At 55.8% G+C, this 23,360-nt stretch overlaps 2 pseudogenes; both read left to right on the top strand.

Moving 5' to 3' along the window:
- Positions 1–893: 893 nt before the first annotated feature.
- LOC128919496 (feather keratin Cos1-1/Cos1-3/Cos2-1-like) lies at positions 894–2,359 on the top strand (annotated as a pseudogene).
- Positions 2,360–17,181: 14,822 nt separating this feature from the next.
- Positions 17,182–17,963, top strand: LOC128919274 (feather keratin Cos2-3-like; annotated as a pseudogene).
- The last annotated feature ends 5,397 nt before the right edge of the window (positions 17,964–23,360 follow it).

Raw genomic sequence — 23,360 nt, forward strand, 5'->3', positions numbered from 1 at the left:
TGATTTTTCCCACTTTTATCCTTCCTGTGTGGTGCTTAGTTGCTATCCCGGGTTAAACAACAAAAACAACGTGTCAGCGAGTGAGTCAAGGCCAGGATGAGGTCTCATGAAAGTAATCAGGGATCAACAAAGTCCAGCGCTAAGCAGGTGCATTCATAGAGACGAGGCAGGTGTCAGGTCAAGCTGGGGAGTCACCCGCCTGTCAGGGTCCAAACAGAGAGCAGTGGGGTCCATGTCCAGACACAGGCACTGGTGTGTCACCACCGGAGATGTAACTCAGGTCGGGGCCAAGCACTGGAACGTAAGCTTGAAAGCTGTTCCCATGGGAAGGAGAGTTGGCTGTGGTTGAAGCCTCCCGGGAGCAATGATCTGGCAATGATCTCAGCAAGGCCGACAACGGGAAGGGGGCAGCCCTCAGCTGTGCTACCTCTGAGCTGGGTCTGTCCAACCATCCTGCATCTCAGAGCAGAGCAACAGCGGGACCTCGGTCCCTTTAGCCCAATACCCATTTGGTGCCAGGTCTCGGCCCCTGCCTCACTCAGCACCAGGCTGATGAGCCATAGAAGTGCAGCTGGCATTGGCATGGCCACGAGGAGCCTCTGTCCCATCCCAGTCCCCAGCAACACTGCGTCATAAGGGGATGGATTCAGGGACAATGGCCTGCCAAGACCGGCAGTCTTTCTTGGCCTTTCTCCCTCTGCATAAAGCAAGAAATAGAGGGCGCCGGAGGCAGGCACTGCATTTTGGGTCTCCGGGCACCTCTCTGCCAGGCCAAAGGCACCACCATTCAGCTGTAGGTGGGATCCTTCTGGCAAAGGCAAGCTGCTACTCTGCAGTGCTCATGGACACACCAGGGGAGAGTCCCCCTGCCATGACCTGCACGTGGCCTCACGATGAGGGCCACACAAGTACAGACTGACCCACGTGTGCTCATGCACGTCTGCATGGAACCACCAGAAAACCTGTACGCGCGTGTAAGGCCAGGAAAACACCAGCAACTGTCGACTCTGCTGAGGAGATGATGGGGACCACATTGGCAGAAGAGGACTCAAGTACCCCAGGGAAGGAGCGGGCCCCACACGTGCTGACGGTGTTGCCCGCGAGCCTTCAGAGGCTGCACAGAGAGGGGATGAGGCAAATGAGCCCAGCAAAATTGTCCTGAGAGCACTGCTAGTAGTGTTGCAATAGCGTCAAAGCCTGCCAGCAGAAGCCCACCTGCGTGCAACACTGAGCGACCATCCGAGGGAGACGGCGGGAGGAAGAGAAAAGGACGTGGCATGTCTGCTTCCATGGGAGTCCTCAGGCATCCTGATGACAAACACGAGAGCGGTGCCCATTTCCGGACAACTTTGCCACAAACAAGCCCACAGGAATGACCCAGCCGCACATCACCTGTCCGCACAGGGCGCCATCTGCAATTGAGCTGAGTCTTCTGCCTGCGCTGACGTGTTTCTGCCCTGGAAATCCTCGGGCCTCTCATCCCGGTACTTACAGAAGCCTTCAAATGGGAAAGCACATGCCTTAAGCCAGGAAATGAAAAGGCAGCAGTGCAGGAAACCAGGACGCAGCCCATCCCATTAGCTGGGGTGTTTTGCATTTGACATGAGCTTGTCAGAAAATTAGTACTTCCACAAAGGGTGCCTCTGGGCCTGAGGCAGTGCAGGGCTACTATAAAAGGCAGCCCGACTCTCTGCTCTCTCAGCCGCTTCTCTTGCCTCCTTCTCCTTGGGCATCAGGTGAGTGTGAAGGCTCTTCTGCTCCCCCTTCAAGATCGGGTCTTTCCCCGATGTTTGTCTCAGCTGATACGGGCTGTCCTGGCCCAGGGCTGGGACCTGCTTCTCATGGGAGAGGGAAAGGGAGAGAAGGTCTCCCGCAGGGAGAGGCTGGGACTTAGTTGAGGTGTCTCATGGGCCTTGAGCCTGCCAGCGTATGCTGGTGGTGCCTTGGCTCGCCTGTGGTTGGGTGCAGTGCTGCTCCTCATGGGTCCCTGTGCCCTGCTTTCCCTTGCCCTCTCCTCCAGGTGCACGTCCAGCTCCGCAAGATGTCCTGCTACAACCAGTGCCAGCCCTGCTGCCCGCCCTGCCAGCCCTGCTGCCCGACCCCGCTGGCCAACAGCTGCAATGAGCCCTGTGTCAGGCAGTGCCAGAACTCCACCGTCGTCATCGAGCCCTCCCCCGTGGTGGTGACCCTGCCCGGCCCCATCCTCAGCTCCTTCCCGCAGAACACCGTTGTGGGATCCTCCACCTCTGCTGCCGTTGGCAGCATCCTCAGCTGTGACGGAGTGCCCATCAACTCTGGCTGCTGCGACCTCTCCTGCATTACCAGCCGCTACTGTGGCAACAGATGTCAGCCCTGCTAAAGCTGCTGGCAACGACCTTGGGCAAGAACTTCCCAAGACCTCAGAACATGATGCCACAAAGTAGTTAGAGCTTTGGGGCATCATATTTAGAGCTTTAGGCCATTGTTGCCTTCTTCTACACTCTCCTCTCTCTTCCTTACCTTTCCTGTCACCACCTCCCAATGCCAGCCTAGCGGCAACCTGTTGGTCTCCCTCCCTCTGCAGGCCAGGCAGTCGGACACCCTGCAGGAGCTCCACTGCATCTTAGTGGCTGCCCCCGGTGCTCCCTGTCAGCCCCCTCCTTTTCCTCTTGAGACTCATTAAAACTGTGCTGCATCCAAGCCCGTGTGTCTGAGTCCTCCTTCCTTCTGTGGCAACTCTTCCACTCTGCTCAAGGGAAACCATGGAGCAAGGGGAGGGTGGGACTCACTCACTGCAGTTCATTTTGGTTTGCCTCCTTTCCCTTGGAGCTGAGGAAGACATCCCTCGCTGCTCCACAGCCAGTGCCCATCATCCCCTTCCCGTGCTGCATCTCTGCTCAGAAATGGCCTCAGAGCACGCCCTACAGATGCTGATCCCAGGTTCTGCTGCCTTCATGGGAGGACCCCAGTGCTGCAGGAGGCCCTGGGAAGTCAGCAGCCGCACAAGCACTCAAGGCAGTTCCTCTCGCTCTGCATGGAGTTGTGCTGGGGGAGAAGGCTCAGAGAGCAGATGGCCACGAGGATGGAAGGAGGGGCCGGCAGGAGCAGTCACCTTGGCTTCAGCCCCGAGCCTCCTCCTCCTCACCTTCCCACCCAACTCCAGAAGGAGGGGCCACGGCATTCGTCTAAGGGCAAGGATAGCTAGGACAACTCCCCTCTTCTCCCATCACACCCATACGGTGGCCCATGCGGCCCCCGCGGTTCATTAGACAGATTTGCAGGCCTCAGGTGACTGACACATCCCCAACTGCCATCAGACAGATGTCTGTAGGACAGAAAGGTGATTTCCATGGGCCTGCAAGAGGACACAAAAGAGCGACAGACAGTTCCTCCCACGGTACTGGAGAGAGTGCACGGATCAGAACAGCCCATGCTCTCTCTTTGCAGCTCGTGGCAAGTGCAATCCCATCCTGCGGTGCAGGGGAAGAACAGTTCCATGGCAGAAGCTCTCTCACCACCTTCTGCTTTTCTCTGAAGCCACTAGCCCCAGCCCCTCACAGGAAGAGGTTTTCAGACCTCTGCGTGCATAGGGGAAAGAGGGGTGGCAGGGGAGAACTGGGGGCCCTTTCCCGAGAGCTCAGCCTTGCACAGAAGGGCCTTCTGCCACCATGCCAAGTCGGTGGAACACTGAGAATGGATGGGCCGGAAAAGTGAGGCAATGAGGGGTGGATGGCTGGGGAAAGAAAAGCTGTAAACCTGCCACTAGTTCCCAGGCACACAAGCACAAAGGCCAGTTGACATCATTGCCCACCGTCCTCTGAGGGGAACAAGCGTGGGAGAAAGAGATTGCTCCTGATGGCACAGATAGAAGGCAGAAAAAAAAGCATGGAAATGACAAGCACTGCCGGCACTTCTGATTACCACTGCTGCTGGAAAACCAGCAAGACCTTGGCTGGCTTCCAGACACCCACCCAGCTGCTTGCTCTCTCCCTCTTCCTCCTCAGCAGGAGAGGAGGAGAAAGGAAGGTGGAAAAGGTCCTGGGTCAAGATACAGACAGAGGGATTACTTATCAATTCTCGTCACAGGCAAAACAGACTTGACTTGGGGAATATTCTCATCTTCCAGGATGTACTCCTTCCTGAACAGACATCTCAGCTCCATCCTGTGCTGAGGCTTGGGGCTGCCAATAATGGAAACGGGAAGTACGTAAAAGGTCTAGTATGAAGGAAAACAGAGGATTCGATTAAGTGGATTCGGCACTCTGGGCTAGACAAGAGCCTTCTTGGGCCTGTCTGTTCTTTGCAGGGTCTTTGTGACCTGAAGACAATGAATTATATATGGCTTTCTGCGTAGTCTCCACCTCTCCACACACCAAGGTACCTTGGATCCCACATTGTGGGATGACAGGCAGCTCCTCACCCAGTCCCGTGTTCTGCTTTCCCTTGCCCTCTCTCCCAGGTGCAGCACCAGCCTAGAGACGTGTCCTGCTACAACCAGTCCCTGCCATGCTGGCAGCCAAACCCCACTGGCCAACAGCTGAACTGGGCCCTGTGTCAGGCAGTGACAGAATTCCACTGCTGCCACCCATGGTGACATGTCTTGGTGGTGAACATGCCAAGCCCTATACTCAGCTCCTTCTCCCAGAGCACTGTTCTGGGATCCTCCATCTCCACTGCCATTGGCAGCATACTTAGAAAGCTCAAACTGCAGAAGAGTAAGTGTGCATAGTGATGACCTGGTCCTGGGAAAACTAAATGGCTATGAAAGATGAAAAGGTGAGGAAAGAAATGAAAAGCAAAAGAAAGCCCATTTATAAAAGCCAACATGTCATCATGGAGGAGAAAAGCTGCACTGCTCAGCACAAATGTGTTCTCTGACACAGACGCTGCCCTCTCTGTGGCTGTGCAATGGATAGCCAGACAAGACGACCAGGGAGCCTTTTGACCTGCTGGAGATGGGTGTGAGGGTTGTGCCTGTGGCCATCTCCTTTGTCTCCCTCTGCCCGAGTACTGCAGATTTAGTTCTGGGAACTGTCAGCAGCTTCCTACCGTAGGTTCCTAGCAGCGGGTTCCTATCTTAGGTGCACGGCTCCCTGTGGGCAGCCTGGCTTCGAGTGTTACAAGCAGGTCCAGAGGAGGGCCACAAAAATGATCTGAGGGCTGGAGCACCTCTCATATGAAGACAGGCTGAGAGAGCTGGGGTTCTTCAGCCTGGAAAAGAGAAGGCTCCAGGGAGACCTTATAGCAGCGTTCTAGTACCTGAAGGGGGACTATAAGAAAGCTGGGGAGGGGCTGTTTGCAAGGGCACTAGCGATAGGACGAGGGGCAATGGTTTTAAAATAGAGCAGGGCAGGTTTAGATTAGCCATTAGGATGAAGTTCTTTACAATGAGGGTGGGGAAACACTGGCCCAGGTTGCCCAGAGAGGTGGTGGAGGCCCCATCCCTGGACACATTCAAGGCCAGGCTTGATGAGGCTCTGAGCAACCTGATCTACTTGAAGATGTCCCTGCTTCCTGAAGGGGATTGGACTAGATGACCTTTAAATGTCCCTTCCAACCTATCAGATTCTATTATGCTATGAAGAGGCATCAGTTTCCCAGCGGGTATCAGGGCCTCCGAGGGTGTTCAGGGCCCTTGTGACCGAGAGGACTTTGAAAGGTCGAGCTGTGGCCTGGCTGCACCAGTTGGAAGCTCCCAGCACTGGAAAACCTGGTCCTGGCCCTGGGGAGCCAGCGCCCAGCAGAGGTGGCAGCTTGATTCCTTTTGTTTGGCCAAGCAAGTGCTTTAACCACTAGGTGATGTGTGTAAAACGGCTCCCCGGGGCAGAGGTGTGGGATCCCAGGCAGCCCTCAGAGGGTTTTGCTCCACCCTTTGGGCTGAGGTTTGGAGGCGGCTTTGAGCTGGCAGAGGGAGGAGAACACGGGAGATGGCGAGCTTCAGCTCCCACGTCCTGGGAGCTCCCCGGGCACCTTGTTGAGTGGCGAGCGTGACACGGTCCAGGTTTACCCAGCAACCTTGGTGGGACTGGCAGAGGCTGGTGAGACACACGTGTCAGGCTGGGGAGGAGCAGGGCTGGGGGTCGGTGGAGGGGGTGTCAGCGCTGGAGAGGAAGAGGGGAGTGCTGACTCTCCGGCAAAACCAGCAGCTATCTTTTTGGGAGAGGGAAGGTTGCAGATGGCGCGTGGCAAAGGATGGGAGACCTGTTGTGAGCAATGGGCGTGAAAGGGGGAACAAGCCTCTACACATCCCTGTTGCAGATAACACAAATCCTCCTATGTGCTGTTCCTACGCGCATACCTAGAGAGACAGAGCTGTCTCTCACCTGTGAGGAAACAGACCACATCTGCACTTAGAAACTCCGCCTCTCCTAGCTGTGCTGGAGGAACTGCTGGCAGCCTGACTGTGGGCAGACAAGATCCCGGCAAGACCTACAAGGGAGGCTAAGTCAACGCCAGGAGAGCTGAACTGCTGCAGAAGCACCGGCTTGTAGTTGGAAGCCACAGAGGGAGGCAGGAGAGGAATAGCCCACCTCTCTGCCTCGGCTGAGGGAGTGAGAGGCTGTAGCTGGAGATCACAGAATCATAGGATCATTGAATCCTACAATCACCTAGGCTGGAAGGGACCTTAAAGATCACCGAGTCCAACCATTAAGCTAGCACTGCCAAAACCACCACTAAACCATGCCCCTCAGCACGACGTCTGCCCGTCGTTTAAAGGCCTCCGGGGATGGCGTTTCCACCCCTTCCCTGGGCAGCCTCTTCCAATGTTTGATTACCCTTTCTGTGAAGAATTTTTTCCTAATATCCATCCTAAACCTCCCCTGGCATACCTTGGGGCCATTTCTTCTGGTCCTATTGCTTGTTACTTGGGACAAGAGACCGACCCCCCCCCTCTACAATCTCCTTTCACGTAGTTGTAGAGAGCGAGAAGGTCTCCCCTCAGCCTCCTTTTCACCCCACTAAACAACCCCAGTTCCCTCAGACGCTCCTCATACGACTTGTTCTCCAGACCCCTCACCAGCTTTATTGCCCTTCTCTGGACTTGCTCCAGAATCTCAATGTCTTTCTTGTAGTGAGGCACGCAAAGCTGATCACCGCATTCGAGGTGGGGCCTCGCCGGTGCTGAGTACAGTGGGACAATCACTTCTCTAGTCCTGCTGGCCACACTATTCCTGATAGAGGCCAGGATGCTGTTGGCCTTCTTGGCCACCTGGGCACACTGCTGGCTCCTATTCAGACAGCTGTCGACCAACACCACCAGGTCCTTGTCGGCCAGGTGGCTTTCCAGCCACACTTCCCCAGGCCTGTAGTGCTGCATGGGGTTGCTGTGAGCCAAGTGCAGGACCCGGCACTCGGCCATGTTGAATCTCGTACCATCGGCCTCGGCCCATCAAGCCGGTCTGCCCAGGTCCCTCTGTAGACCCACGCTACCCTCAAGCAGATCGACACTCCCGCCTAACTTGGTACCTCTGCAAACTTACGCCGTCTTGACTTGCGGCAAGAGGTGCACCGGGGAGAGCTGGCAGGGAGGAGCACAGGGGCGCGTGAGGAGCAACCTGTCACACAACCACCATCACCGCTATCACACCTGCCAGAGGGAGAGGTACCCTCCTGAAGCAAGAGCCACCCACCAGGGAGGGTCCAGAGGTGCTGCTGGATGCACAACCAGCTCCCAGTGCCACCACCACCACCAGCCAGTGCGGCCGGGGAGATGGACTCCTCACTGGGGCGGTGGTTGGGCTCCCCATCATCGGCAGGGTGTGCTCGAAGGCTGAGAAGGCCATTTTTGTGTAGGCATGCAGCAAGGCAGGCCCTGACGGTGTCTGACCCCCCCCGGAAGACAGGGCCGTCTTCCTCAGCTGCAAGGGACAGCATGTTGGAAGGAGCCCACCGCCTGTGTCTCACTCTCCCCTTCCTCCACGAATGCCCATGGCACTCCTTTGTGCCTGCAAGATCTCCCTGGAATGACAGCTTTCTCTCTGGCAGCCACGGATACCATCCAGAGAGAGAAGGAGCACGCAGAGGCTCAGGCTGGGATGCAGCAGAACTTTAATGAGTTGAAAGAGGGAAAGGAGGTGCCCTGGGTGGGGGCCGCGGTGCAGGGAGCTCTGTTGGAGGAGTAGGCTCAGACAGAAGATTGCTGTGAAGGACAGACAGCAGGAATGGGAGTGGGTGAATAGCCCCAGGAACGATCCCCAAGCACGGGCATGGCCAGCTCCCATGGGCACAGATAGCAGTGACAAGACTTCCATGCAACACCATGATGACTTGGTGCAACACCATGATGACTTGGTGCAGCCCCTGGCTTCACCCAGCTGTTGCACAGAGAAGCAGGGCTGAAGTGATTCACAAGCTAGTTTTGGCCAGGCCACACTAAATCACAAACTCAAATCCCAATTCCATATGCAACCAACATCCCCATGCGTCAGGGCAGATCCCGGGCCACAACCAGCTCCCACACTCCCACAGCTGCTCTGTGCTACCTGATGTTCCCCCAGGATAGAGTAGCTTTCCTTGGGAACAGGGCCCTCTAAGGCCTTATCAGTGCCAGGACTCAGTTCTGATGCTGAAAGTCTCTGAGTGAGAGTAGATACCCCTACCTTGCCTTGGGATGTGGTGGTTACCGTGGGACGTGCTTCTGCAGTCGGTAGCATCTGTAAGCTGTCTCTTTTGGGCAGCTCTAGATTCAAAAGTGGTCTCACTAGCTTTCACTGTTGTTCTTGGGCACTGGTTGGAACAGCCCCAGCACATCAAACTAACTGAGCTGGAGGAGTTTCAGAGCGAAGACTGTAGGTATCCAGGTCTGGGGCTGTGGAAACCAACTTACCCCAGGTAGGAAGTTGAAACAAAGCCAGAAGGTCTTTTCCTCTGCATGGAGGTCCCTCATCTACATCCAGGCCTATCCTGTGGACGGCAAGTAGTTCTCTCACTGCCCAAGGACAAAGAGGCAATGACCCTCTCTGGGGCACAAAGTGGTCAGTGGTTCCCATTGTGCCGTTTCCTTTCTATCTACCCTATTCCAAAAAAGTGCCTTTCCTTGGCAGAGCCATGGCTCACTCCACAGCACATTCAAGGCCAAGGGCAGGAGTGGTTCCTAGAGGTGAGCCTGGAGATGTGCACATCCAATGTCTCCTGTCTGTCCACACCACCAGGAAATCAACCTGTGGTCAGGGGCTACAGGTTGAGTCCAAACATTACCCAAAAATGTTCCATTCAGTTAATTCAGAAGAGTTAGCATGACCAGCACTATATGTTCATTCTCTGAATTTGAATTTGATCGATTGGGATTGGCTCAACCATTGCATTAGTGATTCAACACCCAAAAACCAAACCCACAAATCCCCAGGTCCTAAAGCACTAGACAGCCACCCAGTAACCCTTGTCAGCTGTGGTCTACAGTTTCTGGAAACCCCAAATACATGCTCGCTACAAACTCATGCAGGAATTCCCAATTTTGCAACATTACTCCACAGTTTATTGTCAGTGCTGAGCTGATGGCAACAGGGTATGGGGTTGTGCGGGCATCACAGGAAGTTGACCTTTTTAGTGTCCCATGACCCTCTGTATCCACACAGATTACACAACAGATTCAAGCCTTTAGTTCACTTCTGTTGTTCGTGTTCACGTCACTGCATCTGGCCTACTTCTGTTGTTCATGTCCACTGAGTTTGTGTTAAGGTCATATGGTTTCACTATTAGCGCCCAAATCTAGGTATTCTTTTCCTATGATACTTCAAAATTTCTTTCTAGACCTCCCCCCTCATCTCGTGGTAATGATTAAAATGGTGTCACCCCTGAAGCATCCATGATCTCGCAAGGAGCTGCTGAAGACACTGCTGTGTTGGAAATAGGAGCTGAGGCACACGAAGACCCATCGAACCAGGTGAAATTCCCCTCACACCATGTCCTTTGCTCTGCTGCTGGGTACCCTCTTGCCCTTGAGTCAAAGGGACAGTGACCTGTGGATGAGTCCGCGTGGGAGCAGGACACCGCCAAGCATCTGTGGCTGTGATTACATCAGTGCCACAGCAGATATATCTCTGAAGGGATTGTGGATAAGTCCATGACAAAGCAGGGGCAAGGGGAGGAGTCCATTCCAATGCTAAACTCTCTCATATGGTCCAAAGGGACGAGGGTGGACATAGTAAAAGATATACCTTTGAATTGTTATAACCCATGATTGGAGTTATGGGAATGATACAGAATGTACTATAGCAGGAAACACTCAAACCAATGGAGGACAAGTCTCACCAGAAGCACTGCAAATGCAGCCGTGAACCAACTTGCACTGGCTTTAGTGGCCAGTAACTCTGTGCAATGTACCACTTCTTCTCTCCTGAGAGACCACCGTAACAGGAGGAGCCCAAATTCATGAACTAAATTAACTCAATGGACATTTATGGAAATTTTGCAGCCATTATACAGGGGTGGTCCATAGACTAAGGCAATTAGATTAAAGAATGGGAAGAGGGGGTGGTAATTAATAAGGGTGTATTAGATAACGTGGGACACGAGCGTCACAGAAAAGGTATAGAAGAAGGGGTGCAGAATGAACTGCTTTTGGCTGGGATAGAGCCTATGAAACGTTTCTTCATAGCAGCTGGTGTGGGGCTACGTTCTGCCTTTGTGCTGAAAATATTGTTGATAGTAGAGCGATGCTTTAGTTGCTGCTGAGCAGTGTCTACACAATGTCAAGGCCTTTCCTGCTCCGTAGACTGCCCTGCCAGCGGTTAGGCTGGGGGTGCACAAAAAGTTGGGAGCGGATAACAGCTGTAACAGCTGACCCCAACTGACCAAAAGGATGTTCCGTACTGTATAACGTCATCCTCCACAATGAAACCGGGGGGGGTGAGGTTGGCGGGGGCTGTCACTGGTCGGGGACTGGTTGAAAATCCATCGACTAGAGGTGAGAAATTGTTATGTTTTGCATAATTTTTCCTGGTTTTATTTTCCTTTCCTTTTTTCGTTGGCTTTTTTCTGTCGTTTTTTCTTGCAATTTTTCTTCAATTATTAAACTGTCTGTATCACAACCCATGATTTTTCCCACTTTTATCCTTCCTGTGTGGTGCTTAGTTGCTATCCCGGGTTAAACAACAAAAACAACGTGTCAGCGAGTGAGTCAAGGCCAGGATGAGGTCTCATGAAAGTAATCAGGGATCAACAAAGTCCAGCGCTAAGCAGGTGCATTCATAGAGACGAGGCAGGTGTCAGGTCAAGCTGGGGAGTCACCCGCCTGTCAGGGTCCAAACGGAGAGCAGTGGGGTCCATGTCCAGACACAGGCACTGGTGTGTCACCACCGGAGATGTAACTCAGGTCGGGGCCAAGCACTGGAACGTAAGCTTGAAAGCTGTTCCCATGGGAAGGAGAGTTGGCTGTGGTTGAAGCCTCCCGGGAGCAATGATCTGGCAATGATCTCAGCAAGGCCGACAACGGGAAGGGGGCAGCCCTCAGCTGTGCTACCTCTGAGCTGGGTCTGTCCAACCATCCTGCATCTCAGAGCAGAGCAACAGCGGGACCTCGGTCCCTTTAGCCCAATACCCATTTGGTGCCAGGTCTCGGCCCCTGCCTCACTCAGCACCAGGCTGATGAGCCATAGAAGTGCAGCTGGCATTGGCATGGCCACGAGGAGCCTCTGTCCCATCCCAGTCCCCAGCAACACTGCGTCATAAGGGGATGGATTCAGGGACAATGGCCTGCCAAGACCGGCAGTCTTTCTTGGCCTTTCTCCCTCTGCATAAAGCAAGAAATAGAGGGCGCCGGAGGCAGGCACTGCATTTTGGGTCTCCGGGCACCTCTCTGCCAGGCCAAAGGCACCACCATTCAGCTGTAGGTGGGATCCTTCTGGCAAAGGCAAGCTGCTACTCTGCAGTGCTCATGGACACACCAGGGGAGAGTCCCCCTGCCATGACCTGCACGTGGCCTCACGATGAGGGCCACACAAGTACAGACTGACCCACGTGTGCTCATGCACGTCTGCATGGAACCACCAGAAAACCTGTACGCGTGTGTAAGGCCAGGAAAACACCAGCAACTGTCGACTCTGCTGAGGAGATGATGGGGACCACATTGGCAGAAGAGGACTCAAGTACCCCAGGGAAGGAGCGGGCCCCACACGTGCTGACGGTGTTGCCCGTGAGCCTTCAGAGGCTGCACAGAGAGGGGATGAGGCAAATGAGCCCAGCAAAATTGTCCTGAGAGCACTGCTAGTAGTGTTGCAATAGCGTCAAAGCCTGCCAGCAGAAGCCCACCTGCGTGCAACACTGAGCGACCATCCGAGGGAGACGGCGGGAGGAAGAGAAAAGGACGTGGCATGTCTGCTTCCATGGGAGTCCTCAGGCATCCCGATGACAAACACGAGAGCGGTGCCCATTTCCGGACAACTTTGCCACAAACAAGCCCACAGGAATGACCCAGCCGCACATCACCTGTCCGCACAGGGCGCCATCTGCAATTGAGCTGAGTCTTCTGCCTGCGCTGACGTGTTTCTGCCCTGGAAATCCTCGGGCCTCTCATCCTGGTACTTGGGGTGATAGCAGTGATGGTGGTTGTGTGACAGGTTGCTCCTCACGCGCCCCTGTGCTCCTCCCTGCCAGCTCTCCCCGGTGCACCTCTTGCCGCAAGTCAAGACGGCGTAAGTTTGCAGAGGTACCAAGTTAGGCGGGAGTGTCGATCTGCTTGAGGGTAGCGTGGGTCTACAGAGGGACCTGGGCAGACCGGCTTGATGGGCCGAGGCCGATGGTACGAGATTCAACATGGCTGAGTGCCGGGTCCTGCACTTGGCTCACAGCAACCCCATGCAGCGCTACAGGCCTGGGGAAGAGTGGCTGGAAAGCCGCTTGGCCGACAAGGACCTGGTGGTGTTGGTCGACAGCTGTCTGAATAGGAGCCAGCAGTGTGCCCAGGTGGCCAAGAAGGCCAACAGCATCCTGGCCTCTATCAGGAATAGTGTGGCCAGCAGGACTAGAGAAGTGATTGTCCCACTGTACTCAGCACCGGCGAGGCCCCACCTCGAATGCGGTGATCAGCTTTGCGTGCCTCACTACAAGAAAGACATTGAGATTCTGGAGCAAGTCCAGAGAAGGGCAATAAAGCTGGTGAGGGGTCTGGAGAACAAGTCGTATGAGGAGCGTCTGAGGGAACTGGGGTTGTTTAGTGGGGTGAAAAGGAGGCTGAGGGGAGACCTTCTCGCTCTCTACAACTACGTGAAAGGAGATTGTAGAGGGGGGGGGTCGGTCTCTTGTCCCAAGTAACAAGCAATAGGACCAGAAGAAATGGCCCCAAGGTATGCCAGGGGAGGTTTAGGATGGATATTAGGAAAAAATTCTTCACAGAAAGGGTAATCAAACATTGGAAGAGGCTGCCCAGGGAAGGGGTGGAAACGCCATCCCCGGAGGCCTTTAAACGACGGGCAGACGTCGTGCTGAGGGGCATGGTTTAGTGGTGGTTTTGGCAGTGCTAGCTTAATGGTTGGACTCGGTGATCTTTAAGGTCCCTTCCAGCCTAGGTGATTGTAGGATTCAATGATTCTATGATTCTGTGATCTCCAGCTACAGCCTCTCTCTCCCTCAGCCGAGGCAGAGAGGTGGGCTATTCCTCTCCTGCCTCCCTCTGTGGCTTCCAACTACAAGCCGGTGCTTCTGCAGCAGTTCAGCTCTCCTGGCGTTGACTTAGCCTCCCTTGTAGGTCTTGCCGGGATCTTGTCTGCCCACAGTCAGGCTGCCAGCAGTTCCTCCAGCACAGCTAGGAGAGGCGGAGTTTCTAAGTGCAGATGTGGTCTGTTTCCTCACAGGTGAGAGACAGCTCTGTCTCTCTAGGTATGCGCGTAGGAACAGCACATAGGAGGATTTGTGTTATCTGCAACAGGGATGTGTAGAGGCTTGTTCCCCCTTTCACGCCCATTGCTCACAACAGGTCTCACTTCCTTTGCCACGCGCCATCTGCAACCTTCCCTCTCCCGAAAAGATAGCTGCTGGTTTTGCTGGAGAGTCAGCACTCCCCTCTTCCTCTCCAGCGCTGACACCCCCTCCACCAACCCCCAGCCCTGCTCCTCCCCAGCCTGACACGTGTGTCTCACCAGCCTCTGCCAGTCCCACCAAGGTTGCTGGGTAAACCTGGACCGTGTCACGCTCGCCACTCAACAAGGTGCCCGGGGAGCTCCCAGGACGTGGGAGCTGAAGCTCGCCATCTCCCGTGTTCTCCTCCCTCTGCCAGCTCAAAGCCGCCTCCAAACCTCAGCCCAAAGGGTGGAGCAAAACCCTCTGAGGGCTGCCTGGGATCCCACACCTCTGCCCCGGGGAGCCGTTTTACACACATCACCTAGTGGTTAAAGCACTTGCTTGGCCAAACAAAGGGAATCAAGCTGCCACCTCTGCTGGGCGCTGGCTCCCCAGGGCCAGGACCAGGTTTTCCAGTGCTGGGAGCTTCCAACTGGTGCAGCCAGGCCACAGCTCGACCTTTCAAAGTCCTCTCGGTCACAAGGGCCCTGAACATCCTCGCAGGCACTCACACCCGCTGGGAAACTGATGCCTCCTGTAACACTCTAAGCCAGGCCGCCCAAGGGGAGCCGTGCACCTAAGATAGGAACCTGCTGCTAGGAACCTACGGTAGGAACCTGCTGGCAGTTCCCAGAACTAAATCTGCAATGCTCAGGCAGAAGGAGACAAAGGAGGCGGCGAAAGGCACAACCCTCACACTCATCTCCAGCAGGTCAAAAGGCTCCCTGGTCTTCTTCCCTGGCCATCCAGTGCACGGCCAGAGAGAGGGCAGCATCTGTGTCAGAGCCCCATCCCAAGCAGTGCAGCTTTTCTCCTGCATGATGACACCAATCCCCATCCCTACTTTGCCCTCTCCTTCCAGAACTTCCCAGGACATTCAGCTCCACGTCTTTCTTCGCAGGGCTTTCTGCCCACCTGCTACGTCTGTCTTCCTTACCTGAGGCAGGTAGTGAGAGAAGGCCATTGTGCTGAAGCCACCACCCATGACACCGCTTGGATTTTGCATGGAGGAGGGGAAGGCAGCACACTGGGAACAGCAGAAAGATTGTCAACAGTGTCCCACAGGGAACAGCTGTCCATACCGCAGAATCAATCAACCACAGATTTTAGCGTCAATCCTCCAACAGGACAGCTCTTGCCCTTCTGGACTTCTCCTGGCCTTTTCATATCATAAGTAACCAGTTGCTGTCCCAACAGAGTGGAGGGGCTGCCATGGACAACTCTGATCAAATGCCAGTGCTTTGAACCAGAGTCCGGCCTCTGCAGAGCAGCCGGCAAGCCTCTTCACCGCTCTCTTCCCCTGTGTGCAGTCCTTTCTAGTGGGACAGATTTTGCTCTCCAAGTGCTCCCACTGACTGTAGCATGAGGTGTCCACAGAGCCCTACCACCGACAAACAAGTCCCAAGGAAGCACGAGGAGGGGTTGCACCACCTCGCCCCTCCAGAGTAGCCATTCATTCACCAGAGAAGCTTTCTACACTGTGATGGCGGCAATCACGCATACTGCCTGCAAATTACATTTTTCGTCAGAAAATTCCACATATGGCTGTAACACACGGGCATTGTGTCAAGAAAAGACAAGGGATCCCTGAGGATGGTGAGCAACTCATGAAAGACACCGATCAAAAGAGATCTACCCTGCATTCCCTGCCCTGCCCTGCCCTTTTCTCTTCTGCACGTTTCCCATCCCGTGCGTGCATCCTTGTCCTCTGTCATCGCAACCCCTCATTCTCCATCCTACCTCCCCTTCTACAGAAAGAAACTTGCCCCAATTGGATGGTCCCAGTCCTTCCTTGGACAGGCTGGCAAAAGCTACTCTGTTTCCGTCTTTCTTACTGCTTCCCTTACCTTGTGTTTCTTCGGGCTCTTCATCAGAGGCTTGAGGAGAGGCATCACCAGAGCTGCTGAAGACTGACACCCCTCTGTCTTGGGAGAGGCTAGTGTTGAGGCGGATGAAGATCAGGGACCGTGGCTCAAAGGACAGTACAACCAGAGCTAAGCCGCATGTGCCTTGTGTCTCTTTTCTCATATCTGCTGCCCTGGTGGAGACCTGAATGACCCCACAGGAGCCCAACAAAGCCAGGAAGCACACCAGGGCATTAGTGCCACCGATGGGGACATGGAGCACCCCAGTCCAGCAGCTCCCATCTCAGGCCAGCGTGGGTGGTACCTCACAGAAGAAGCAGTCAATGACATTGGGGGGGCGGTTGGGCGACATAGGGTGAGTGCCACTGGTGCCAACAAGGGGAGAGTGGCCCCAGCCCTCAGACTTGGCCACCACAATGGCACAGACCTTCCCTCGCACGACACCAGCCAAACCTGGGGCTGGCACATGGCCGCCAATCAGTCTTAGGCCATGATGGCGAGCAGGAAGAGCTGGGCCACCCAGCTGCCAAAGCAGCTTCTCCTCTCCACAGGTAGCAATGTCTCCAAGAATGGAGACCCCACAAGCTGCCTGGGCAATATCTCCTGGGCTTGGCCACCCTCACAGCACAAGAGGTTTCCCTCATGCCTGTGTGGAATTTCCTTTCGCACTGCTCCCGTAGGCATACAAGGGCAAGTAAGCAAGCAGCCCTGCCAACACACGAGCAACTGTGGACTCACGGGAAAGCCCCTTGGCAGGGCAGGGCAGGGCTGGAGCAGCCTGGGGCAGAAGAAGGCTCCAGACACACTGATGATGTTGGTGCTGCTAGGGGATCCAAGGAGAGAAACCAGGGAGCGGAGGAGGCCCAACAGGCACACCAAGGCCTCCCCAGAGCAGAACAGCACGAGGAGGAAGAGTCAAAAGCGGCAGCGCTGAGCACCCGCCTTTGGAGGTAAAGGCCAGTGACCATGAGAGAGAGTTTGGAGGCTGCGAGAAAGGGGACGTGGCACATCGTCCCTTCCACTCTGGAAGCCTTTGGCATCCAGGTGAGGATTGCAGGGCTGGGAGCAGCAGGGCTCTTCCTGCCAATGGGGCTGCCAACAAACCCACAAGAGTGCCCCAGGACAATGTCCCCAGCCTGCACGCCACCCCTCCGGCACCTGGGACTCATCTTGTGCTGGCACCGATGCGCCCCTGTCCCAGGAATCCTTGGGCCTCCCAGCCCAGCACTGAAAAGGAGCCTTCAAGGGGGAGTGGGTACGGCCAAACAAGGAAATGAAAAGGCAGCCGTGCAGGAAAACAAAACACAGCCCGTATCATTAGCTGGCATGTTTTGCATTTCAGATGAGCTTCTCAGAAAATTATGACTTCCACAGAGGCTTTGTCTGGACCCGGGGCAGTGCAGGCCCAGTATAAAAGCCATCCCAGCTCTTCACTCTCTCATCCGCTTTGCTCCCCTTCTTCTTCTTTGGAAGCAAGTGAGTTGGAACTCTGTCCTATACCGGGGCTTGGGGCTGCCTGTCCTGGGAGGGGAAGTGGGGAGACGGTCTGGTGCGGAGAGGGGCTGGGCCTGGGCGGAGGGGACTCTTGGGCGGAGGGGACTCTTGGGCTCTTGGCTAGGAAAGAGCTTTCCTGGGCCTGGCTCTCTTTGCATGGTGCCCGCGGGGACAGGCAAAGAGGCGCATGGGCCTCCCTGCACAGCCTCCAGCTCCCCGCCCAGCATGGGCCTTGGCTCCCTGGTAGCTGGCGGACAGGCTGCTCCTCGCGCGCTCCCATGTTCCTCCCTGCCCTTTCCTCCAGGTGCCCTCCGGCCCCGCAAGATGTCCTGCTACAACCGGTGCCAGCCCTGCCAGCCCTGCTGCCCGACCCCGCTGGCCAACAGCTGCAACGAGCCCTGTGTCAGGCAGTGCCAGAACTCCTGCGTCGTCATCGAGCCCTCCCCCGTGGTGGTGACCCTGCCCGGCCCCATCCTCAGCTCCTTCCCGCAGAACACCGTTGTGGGATCCTCCACCTCCGCTGCCGTTGGCAGCATCCTCAGCTGTCAGGGAGTGCCCATCAACTCTGGCTGCTGCGACCTCTCCTGCCTTAGCAGCCGCTACTGTGGGAGAACATGCCTGCCCTGCTAAAGCTGCCGCAGGCGGCCCCACACGCTGACCCCCCAGGAACCCAGAAGACGGTAATGGACTGAGCACAGAGATCCTGGCCATCGCTTTCAGAGGGACTCAGCATCCACGGCTCCAGCTGCAAAGGAAGGCGGGAGGAGGCGTGCCTGCGCTCTCTGAACACATGCCCTTGTCTAACTTGCCTGTTTCTCACTCTCTTTCCTTTCTCTCGTTACTCTGTTGTCTTCTGCTCCCCTGGGCTGAGAGCACCTGCCAATCCCCATCCAAGGAAGGACCTACTGCCCCTCTCCCTCTTGGGGCAGGCAGGCAGACAGGCAGGCAGACTCCCAGTGCGAACTGCACCCTGGCCAAGGGGCAAAGACTCCCAGCTTCTCCTGGTGCTCCCTGCACCGCAGCCCCCACTCAGGGCACCTCCTTTCCATCTTTCAACTCATTAAAGTTCTGCTGCATCCCAGCCTGGGCCTCTGCGTGCTCCTTCTCTCTCTGGATGGTATCCGTGGCTGCCAGAGAGAAAGCTGTCACTCCAGGGAGATCTTGCAGGCACAAAGGAGCGCCATGGGCATTCGTGGAGGAAGGGGAGAGTGAGACACAGGCGGTGGGCTCCTTCCAACATGCTGTCCCTTGCAGCTGAGGAAGATGGCCCTGTCTTCCGGGGGGGGTCAGACACCGTCAGGGCCTGCCTTGCTGCATGCCTACACAAAAATGGCCTCCTCAGCCTTCGAGCACACCCTGCCGATGATGGGGAGCCCAACCACCACCCCAGTGAGGAGTCCATCTCCCCGGCCGCACTGGCTGGTGGTGGTGGTGGCACTGGGAGCTGGTTGTGCATCCAGCAGCACCTCTGGACCCTCCCTGGCGGTTGGCTCTTGCTTCAGGAGAGTTCCTCTCCCTCTGGCAGGTGTGATAGCAGTGATGGTGGTTGTGTGACAGGTTGCTCCTCACGCGCCCCTGTGCTCCTCCCTGCCAGCTCTCCCCGGTGCACCTCTTGCCGCAAGTCAAGACGGCGTAAGTTTGCAGAGGTACCAAGTTAGGCGGGAGTGTCGATCTGCTTGAGGGTAGCGTGGGTCTACAGAGGGACCTGGACAGACCGGCTTGATGGGCCGAGGCCGATGGTACGAGATTCAACATGGCCGAGTGCCGGGTCCTGCACTTGGCTCACAGCAACCCCATGCAGCGCTACAGGCCTGGGGAAGAGTGGCTGGAAAGCCGCTTGGCCGACAAGGACCTGGTGGTGTTGGTCGACAGCTGTCTGAATAGGAGCCAGCAGTGTGCCCAGGTGGCCAAGAAGGCCAACAGCATCCTGGCCTCTATCAGGAATAGTGTGGCCAGCAGGACTAGAGAAGTGATTGTCCCACTGTACTCAGCACCGGCGAGGCTCCACCTCGAATGCGGTGATCAGCTTTGCGTGCCTCACTACAAGAAAGACATTGAGATTCTGGAGCAAGTCCAGAGAAGGGCAATAAAGCTGGTGAGGGGTCTGGAGAACAAGTCGTATGAGGAGCGTCTGAGGGAACTGGGGTTGTTTAGTGGGGTGAAAAGGAGGCTGAGGGGAGACCTTCTCGCTCTCTACAACTACGTGAAAGGAGATTGTAGAGGGGGGGGGTCGGTCTCTTGTCCCAAGTAACAAGCAATAGGACCAGAAGAAATGGCCCCAAGGTATGCCAGGGGAGGTTTAGGATGGATATTAGGAAAAAATTCTTCACAGAAAGGGTAATCAAACATTGGAAGAGGCTGCCCAGGGAAGGGGTGGAAACGCCATCCCCGGAGGCCTTTAAACGACGGGCAGACGTCGTGCTGAGGGGCATGGTTTAGTGGTGGTTTTGGCAGTGCTAGCTTAATGGTTGGACTCGGTGATCTTTAAGGTCCCTTCCAGCCTAGGTGATTGTAGGATTCAATGATTCTATGATTCTGTGATCTCCAGCTACAGCCTCTCTCTCCCTCAGCCGAGGCAGAGAGGTGGGCTATTCCTCTCCTGCCTCCCTCTGTGGCTTCCAACTACAAGCCGGTGCTTCTGCAGCAGTTCAGCTCTCCTGGCGTTGACTTAGCCTCCCTTGTAGGTCTTGCCGGGATCTTGTCTGCCCACAGTCAGGCTGCCAGCAGTTCCTCCAGCACAGCTAGGAGAGGCGGAGTTTCTAAGTGCAGATGTGGTCTGTTTCCTCACAGGTGAGAGACAGCTCTGTCTCTCTAGGTATGCGCGTAGGAACAGCACATAGGAGGATTTGTGTTATCTGCAACAGGGATGTGTAGAGGCTTGTTCCCCCTTTCACGCCCATTGCTCACAACAGGTCTCACTTCCTTTGCCACGCGCCATCTGCAACCTTCCCTCTCCTGAAAAGATAGCTGCTGGTTTTGCCGGAGAGTCAGCACTCCCCTCTTCCTCTCCAGCGCTGACACCCCCTCCACCAACCCCCAGCCCTGCTCCTCCCCAGCCTGACACGTGTGTCTCACCAGCCTCTGCCAGTCCCACCAAGGTTGCTGGGTAAACCTGGACCGTGTCACGCTCGCCACTCAACAAGGTGCCCGGGGAGCTCCCAGGACGTGGGAGCTGAAGCTCGCCATCTCCCGTGTTCTCCTCCCTCTGCCAGCTCAAAGCCGCCTCCAAACCTCAGCCCAAAGGGTGGAGCAAAACCCTCTGAGGGCTGCCTGGGATCCCACACCTCTGCCCCGGGGAGCCGTTTTACACACATCACCTAGTGGTTAAAGCACTTGCTTGGCCAAACAAAGGGAATCAAGCTGCCACCTCTGCTGGGCGCTGGCTCCCCAGGGCCAGGACCAGGTTTTCCAGTGCTGGGAGCTTCCAACTGGTGCAGCCAGGCCACAGCTCGACCTTTCAAAGTCCTCTCGGTCACAAGGGCCCTGAACATCCTCGCAGGCACTCACACCCGCTGGGAAACTGATGCCTCCTGTAACACTCTAAGCCAGGCCGCCCAAGGGGAGCCGTGCACCTAAGATAGGAACCTGCTGCTAGGAACCTACGGTAGGAACCTGCTGGCAGTTCCCAGAACTAAATCTGCAATGCTCAGGCAGAAGGAGACAAAGGAGGCGGCGAAAGGCACAACCCTCACACTCATCTCCAGCAGGTCAAAAGGCTCCCTGGTCTTCTTCCCTGGCCATCCAGTGCACGGCCAGAGAGAGGGCAGCATCTGTGTCAGAGCCCCATCCCAAGCAGTGCAGCTTTTCTCCTGCATGATGACACCAATCCCCATCCCTACTTTGCCCTCTCCTTCCAGAACTTCCCAGGACATTCAGCTCCACGTCTTTCTTCGCAGGGCTTTCTGCCCACCTGCTACGTCTGTCTTCCTTACCTGAGGCAGGTAGTGAGAGAAGGCCATTGTGCTGAAGCCACCACCCATGACACCGCTTGGATTTTGCATGGAGGAGGGGAAGGCAGCACACTGGGAACAGCAGAAAGATTGTCAACAGTGTCCCACAGGGAACAGCTGTCCATACCGCAGAATCAATCAACCACAGATTTTAGCGTCAATCCTCCAACAGGACAGCTCTTGCCCTTCTGGACTTCTCCTGGCCTTTTCATATCATAAGTAACCAGTTGCTGTCCCAACAGAGTGGAGGGGCTGCCATGGACAACTCTGATCAAATGCCAGTGCTTTGAACCAGAGTCCGGCCTCTGCAGAGCAGCCGGCAAGCCTCTTCACCGCTCTCTTCCCCTGTGTGCAGTCCTTTCTAGTGGGACAGATTTTGCTCTCCAAGTGCTCCCACTGACTGTAGCATGAGGTGTCCACAGAGCCCTACCACCGACAAACAAGTCCCAAGGAAGCACGAGGAGGGGTTGCACCACCTCGCCCCTCCAGAGTAGCCATTCATTCACCAGAGAAGCTTTCTACACTGTGATGGCGGCAATCACGCATACTGCCTGCAAATTACATTTTTCGTCAGAAAATTCCACATATGGCTGTAACACACGGGCATTGTGTCAAGAAAAGACAAGGGATCCCTGAGGATGGTGAGCAACTCATGAAAGACACCGATCAAAAGAGATCTACCCTGCATTCCCTGCCCTGCCCTGCCCTTTTCTCTTCTGCACGTTTCCCATCCCGTGCGTGCATCCTTGTCCTCTGTCATCGCAACCCCTCATTCTCCATCCTACCTCCCCTTCTACAGAAAGAAACTTGCCCCAATTGGATGGTCCCAGTCCTTCCTTGGACAGGCTGGCAAAAGCTACTCTGTTTCCGTCTTTCTTACTGCTTCCCTTACCTTGTGTTTCTTCGGGCTCTTCATCAGAGGCTTGAGGAGAGGCATCACCAGAGCTGCTGAAGACTGACACCCCTCTGTCTTGGGAGAGGCTAGTGTTGAGGCGGATGAAGATCAGGGACCGTGGCTCAAAGGACAGTACAACCAGAGCTAAGCCGCATGTGCCTTGTGTCTCTTTTCTCATATCTGCTGCCCTGGTGGAGACCTGAATGACCCCACAGGAGCCCAACAAAGCCAGGAAGCACACCAGGGCATTAGTGCCACCGATGGGGACATGGAGCACCCCAGTCCAGCAGCTCCCATCTCAGGCCAGCGTGGGTGGTACCTCACAGAAGAAGCAGTCAATGACATTGGGGGGGCGGTTGGGCGACATAGGGTGAGTGCCACTGGTGCCAACAAGGGGAGAGTGGCCCCAGCCCTCAGACTTGGCCACCACAATGGCACAGACCTTCCCTCGCACGACACCAGCCAAACCTGGGGCTGGCACATGGCCGCCAATCAGTCTTAGGCCATGATGGCGAGCAGGAAGAGCTGGGCCACCCAGCTGCCAAAGCAGCTTCTCCTCTCCACAGGTAGCAATGTCTCCAAGAATGGAGACCCCACAAGCTGCCTGGGCAATATCTCCTGGGCTTGGCCACCCTCACAGCACAAGAGGTTTCCCTCATGCCTGTGTGGAATTTCCTTTCGCACTGCTCCCGTAGGCATACAAGGGCAAGTAAGCAAGCAGCCCTGCCAACACACGAGCAACTGTGGACTCACGGGAAAGCCCCTTGGCAGGGCAGGGCAGGGCTGGAGCAGCCTGGGGCAGAAGAAGGCTCCAGACACACTGATGATGTTGGTGCTGCTAGGGGATCCAAGGAGAGAAACCAGGGAGCGGAGGAGGCCCAACAGGCACACCAAGGCCTCCCCAGAGCAGAACAGCACGAGGAGGAAGAGTCAAAAGCGGCAGCGCTGAGCACCCGCCTTTGGAGGTAAAGGCCAGTGACCATGAGAGAGAGTTTGGAGGCTGCGAGAAAGGGGACGTGGCACATCGTCCCTTCCACTCTGGAAGCCTTTGGCATCCAGGTGAGGATTGCAGGGCTGGGAGCAGCAGGGCTCTTCCTGCCAATGGGGCTGCCAACAAACCCACAAGAGTGCCCCAGGACAATGTCCCCAGCCTGCACGCCACCCCTCCGGCACCTGGGACTC

The sequence above is a fragment of the Rissa tridactyla genome, chromosome 19 (genome assembly GCF_028500815.1).
Source record: "Rissa tridactyla isolate bRisTri1 chromosome 19, bRisTri1.patW.cur.20221130, whole genome shotgun sequence".
NCBI lineage: Eukaryota > Metazoa > Chordata > Aves > Charadriiformes > Laridae > Rissa > Rissa tridactyla.